This window comes from Petaurus breviceps, unplaced genomic scaffold, assembly GCF_028583685.1.
Source record: "Petaurus breviceps papuanus isolate PSGF00001 unplaced genomic scaffold, PetGlider_PUasm1.0 38, whole genome shotgun sequence".
In the NCBI taxonomy this organism is placed as follows: Eukaryota; Metazoa; Chordata; class Mammalia; order Diprotodontia; family Petauridae; genus Petaurus; species Petaurus breviceps.
Genome location: NW_027186304.1, coordinates 88,847,966 through 88,853,965, shown reverse-complemented (window position 1 = coordinate 88,853,965; position 6,000 = coordinate 88,847,966). Strand labels below are relative to the sequence as shown.

At 34.5% G+C, this 6,000-nt stretch overlaps 1 pseudogene; it reads right to left on the bottom strand.

Annotated features, from left to right (window-relative positions):
* Window positions 1-719: 719 nt before the first annotated feature.
* LOC138170286 (E3 SUMO-protein ligase KIAA1586-like) overlaps window positions 720-6,000 on the bottom strand; it is a 70,858-nt pseudogene continuing 65,577 nt past the window's right edge.

Here is a 6,000-nt window from a genome sequence, read left to right as displayed (position 1 = left end):
ATTGTTTTCCTTATATTGAACTATCCTTGAATCCCTGACATAACTTTAAGAGGGTCACTATGAATAATTTTTTTGCATATATTTCTAAAGAGTTTTTTCCAGTGTATTACTTTAGATGTTTGCATTGATTTTTTTTTAGTAGAGGGGTATCATATTTTACTTTTTCCTTCTGTAATTTAGGTACTAAAACTATTTGTCCCATAAAAATATTCACAGATTTTTTTCTTTCTTAATTTTAAAGAATAATTTGTATAGAATAGGCATAAGTTGCTCATTAAATGTTTGATAGATCTAACCTGTATATTTGTCTTCACTGGTGCTTCTCTCCCTCTGCACTTTGGCAATTCCTTTACAGCTAATTAAAGTGAATTTTATGAGACAATTGCATAAGAATGCTATTTTATATTTTAAAGTAGATAGTTTATATATTTTTGGCAATTCTACATTTATTTTAAATTATTGGACTGAATAGCATATACTTATATATTATAGATTCTTCCAATAGCATGTTGATAAATGTTTAACAATCAGCTCTCAAGGGTAAAAAACATATGTGTGTGTGCAAACTGTGCATACCAATTGTTAAAAATTTTAGTGATATAAATGATATGTAGCACATAATTTACAAATAATGACAGAATTTACAATATTCTTTATTGTAAGCCAATGATTCTTACAGAATACTTTTGTAAATTTTTGCTGAATTTTTATATCTGTAACTAACTGCAATTCAGCCATGATTTGAGAAAATTAGTGCTTTTCAATCTAATAACATTTTCCCAATAGATTTGTGGTCATGAAATCTGATAAATGATCTCCATTATACTATTTCTTATTCTCAAAGAAATTATATTCATTAAATTAAAACTCCTTTAAGCATTAGTACTACTGACCACAATAGTGTTATTAGTTTTTTGTTTAGTTACAGAAACTAGAAAATTATTTGATTGTCACACTATTATCTAAAAAATCCCCCAAATCATTCAAATAATTTTTATGCTTTAAAATTTTACTTAAATAATACATTTATTAACCAACTATCCATGGTAAAATATATTCTTCATAAGGCCAAGTAGATGTTTCTAATAAATCAAAATAATTAAAATGCTTTCATTGTTCTGTCTGTCCAATTCATGACCTAAGTTCATGTGTTGAACTATATTTTCTAGCAACACATTACTAGGAAGTACATTAAATATATTATTTTTATTATATTGAATGTCTTTAAAGTTATATGACAATGAAATCTTCATCTTGAGATTCATGGTCTCTAGTACCAATCTTTAAACATTCCAAAACTCTTATGGTATATTTGATTACTTTCTGTGCTTTCTGAATGTTAGTTGATCTTGACAGCAATGCAGTTGAAAGTAATGGAAATTCTTCAAAAATGAAAATCATTAAAACAAGGTCTTACAAGAAATTAATTGTATCTAACCTATTTGCCAGATAAGAAGATAGAGAACAATGCACATATAATTAGAATATTTATACCACAAAATGGTAGCAACTTGCAAACTACATACTGCCTATCTTAGTCTCACTACTAAACCAATTTTACTAATTTCAAAATCAAGTCCTCTAGAAACAGTTTCTGACTTGATTTGATTTTTTTAAAGCAATCAGGGTTAAGTAACTTGCTCAAGGTTACACAGCCAGTTATTTCTGGGTGTGGTGCTAAGTATCTGAGCCTCGATTTGATCCTGAGGTCATCCCAACACTGGAGCTGGTGCTCTTACTCACTGAGCCACCAGGCCTCCCCTGAATTTTTTTTATTATTATGAGACTAATGATAAATATAATGACTTTTATGCAGAAATATTTTTAAACAATTAAATTGTCTTATTTCAGATATTGAATAATCAAGTGATAATTGCAATCAATAATTTAAAGTGCCAAATGATGATTTTAGGAATATTTTCTAACAACTTTATAGCTACTCCAGACTTTTTTCCTTGTCTTGTATAGATACCATTGGAATAAAATTTGATTGCATTTACTTTCAAATATTCATTATTAAAAGTACAGGGGTGGCCAGGTGGCACAGTGAGTAAAAGTGCCGGCCCCAGAGTCAAGAGACCTGGGATTGGTTCCAGGCTCAGATACTTAACACCCACACAAAATTACTGGCTGTGTAACCTTGAGCAAGTTACTTAACCCCAATTACTTAGGGGTGGCCAGGTGGCACAGTGAGTAAGAGTGCCAGCCCCAGCGTCAGGAGACCTGGGATCAGTTCTGGCCTCAGATACTTGGCACTGACACAAAAATAACTGGCTGTGTAACCTTGAGCAAGTTACTTACCCCTGATTGCTTTTAAAAAAAATTACAATCACTTAATATAGTCAGTAATTTATTGAAAATATACTCTTCTGTAATTGACACTAATTCTTTTTAAAACAATGTTAGCTGTTCAAGGACTGATTGAACTGTGCACTGTGTTTAACAATTGACTCACAAAATACCTGAAATTTTAATTATTGGCTCTTGCAAGTTGGTAATGATCTGGCTTCAAACCATTACTGATTCTGACAATTCAATATTGTGACTTCTAAATTTTGTTTTGTTTTGTCTGGTGCCATGATTACTACTCCAACTTTCATGAAATCATTTGATACGTAGTAAATTTTGTTTAATCTTCTCATTTTCAATCTGTAAGTGTCTTGTTTTTAATTATGCTTCTTTTATGTTAAAAATGTGTGGGATTTTGTGTTCCTATTCATTTTTCTTCTTCCTCTTTAATTTTATTTCATTATTTAAGTCATTAACAAAAAAAAAATATTGTTAAGTTTATGTTTTAATGTTTACTTTTTTTATATTGATTTTTTCCAATTTTAAGCCAGTATTTCATCCTTGTAATTAGTTTTATCTATAAATGAAAATGGTCCATTTTTACCTGCTCTCAACTTTAATCTCTTTTTTCCTTCACCTTTTCCATTTCTCTTCTCTCTCTCTCTCTCTCTCTCTCTCTCTCTCTCTCTCTCTCTCTCTCTCTCTCTCTCTGTCTCTCTTTCCCTCTCTCTGCTTCTTCTAACCAATTAATTTCCCAATTAAATTAAATATATAGTTTAAACCCTTCCCTACTTCCACTTACATATCCCATTTTAACAGCATTTTTATCACTCTTTTTCAATATTTTTTCCTCTGTTTTGTCCTCACCATTTCTCTTCCATTTTGATCTACTTGGTATCCTATTCTCTAGTTCATGGTTTTATATACCTTTACTTGTACTTAACTTTCCTTCTTTATACTTTTCGTAACAAGTTTAAAGTATCTGAAGTGCCAGATTTGAACTTTCTCATCTCCTATTTCAATGTTATTGCATTTATAAATTTTACTCTTTCCTATCCTTATTTTTGGATGTCATTCATTTTTTAAAATGTCAGTTTACAAAGGAAGCAGTGCCAAATGGAAGCAATATTATGTGATAGAATTCACTTTATTTCCTGAAGTCATAACACCAGGTCATTTCATCTGGTATGACCATGATTGTGCTAAAGCCAGGTTGTTTGATCTTTACTTCTTTGTCCCCTCTAATGTTCTGGTTGTCCTTAAGTATTCACAAGGGGCAGAGTGAAGTGCAGTTCTGGTAGGGTACAATCCATTCTCAGAGAAGGTATTTTCCTAATGTGTAATGAGTCATGGTAGAGAAAGCCTTATGGAGAGGAATCAGTGTTGCATTTCAAAGAGGGGTGAAGAAATCTTTGGCTTAGGTCTCCTCTTTAACTTGGAGAGTACAGAAGCAACCAGCCAATCAGAAGCTAAGGTCTCAAAGCAGAGAAGACTTCCAATGTATGAAGCAGTTAAGAAGTACTTTGAATCAGTTTTCCCACTGGAGAGGTTTCTATGCCATATACAAGATAGATTAGTTTGAATACCAATCATATGTTGCCTAAAAGGCTAATTTACAGAGAACACACACAAGGCAAACACTCCCGTGAAGGTCAGAATAAGCAATCCAAGGACACTCTCAAGGTCTCTCTGAAGAACTTTGGAATTGGTTGCATGTCATGGGAGACACTGGCAAAGGGCTACCCAGCACAGCATACCAACATCAAAGAAGGCATTTTTCTCAATGGTCAAAGAAGAATTGCAGTAGCTCAAAAGAAATGTGAGATGCACAAATTAAGAGACATCTCCACTCCAAATCTTCATGTGGACTATTTGTGACCAAACTGTGAGAGCACTTTCTGAGCTTGTATTGGTCTAATCAGTCACATAGACACTTGACTCCAACATAGTGATATCATTTTGGTCCTCTTTGAGAATGACTAATCAACAGGGGGAAGTTACTAGCATTAAGGGACATTGGGTAAGATTTCTTATGAAAGATGGGGTTTTAGTTGAGACTTGAAGAAATCAAGGAAGGTCAGGAAACAAAGATGAAAAGGAAGAGAATTCCAGGAATGAGAGATATCCAGTAAAAATGTCCATGGTCAAAGGATGGAGTGTGCTATCTGATGGCAGGCCAGGCTCATTGTATCAAAAAGGATGTGGGGGTGAATAAGGTGTAAGAAGATAGGAAAGGGTTTTGAAAGCCAAACAGAGGATTTTATATTTGATTCTGGAGGCAAAGGGGTTTTTGATTGGAGAGGTTTCATGGTCAGATATGTACTTTAGGAAGGTCTTTTTCATAGCTCATCATTTAACCCCAATTTGCTACAGTTTCTCCTCAGTAAATTGGGGACACACTGGAGAAGGAAATGGCAAACTACTCAAGCATCTTTGCCAAGAAAACAGTATGGACAACATTTATGGGGTCATGTAGAGTTGGACACGGAATGACGGAATAACAACAACAATTTGACAGTGAGTGCAGGATGGACTGCAATGGGGAGAGACTTGAAGAAGGGAGACCAGAGAAGATGATTGCAATAGTCAAGATGTGCCTTGATTAGGGTCTGCATCAGGATGGTGGAAGTGTCAGAGGAGAGAAGGAGGCATATGAGGAGCTCTTATGAAAGTAGTATAAATAGGACTTGACAACAGATTGGATAGGAGGATGAGAGGTGGTAAAAGAGTGTGAAGAGTCACAGATGACACCTAAGTTGTGAATCTGGGTAACTGGGAAGATGGTGGTGCCCTTGATAGCAACACAAAAGTTAGGAAGAGGGGAAAACTTAGGGGGAAAGTGAATGAATTCAATTAGGGGAATGTTGAGTTTAAGATGTCTGCAGGACATCCAGGACAAGTAAATCATTATCTTAAATATTCATTTGTAGACTTAGACTGGGCATATATGCATTTCTCCTCTGCCTGTTACCTCCCCCCTCTCAATTCCTGAAAATTTCCACTGTGTTATTCCTCTGGTTGTTCTCGGCTTCCTTGCATTTGTGAGGAAATGTCTTTGTCCAGATCCTTGCCAAACCCTAGAGGAAAGGACTGAGCCTGGATGGGTGTCTTCCTTCTCTTGAGTATGGAAGCTCTTTTAATCTATGTGGCCCACAGAACAGAGCTTGTAGACCTGGTGTTAGGAAGGTCTCCATTCAATCCCGATCCAGGTACTTACCAGCTGTCTGACCTTGAGCAAATCACTTAACCTCTCAAAGCCTCAGTTTCTTCATCTTTAAAATGGGGACAATAATAGTACCTATCTCACACAGTATTTGTGAAGGTAATATGTATAGTGTTTTGTAAACCTTAAAAATTATATAGATGCTAGGTGAAAAGAAGCACATTTTCTTCTTTTCTTCTCCAGTTATTCTCCCTTTCTTTTGCATTGTTTGATATAATTAACATTTTGGGGCCTGAAAGGAAGTTCAGGTTGAATGGCATGAGATGTAGGGCTGGGTAAAGAGGGGCCTGTATAGCCAACCCTGAAGTACAAACCTGAGATTGTTCTTATTTTGTATATAGAGGGTTAGGGTTAAGGATCCTAAATATTTAAGTTCCTTGATATTAGATGATATTAAATATTTATTTTTTTTTTTTACCTTGAACAGCACTTCAAGTACCATCTATCTTGTAGATTCCAATTTGGTTCCTCAATATGTCATTCATAAT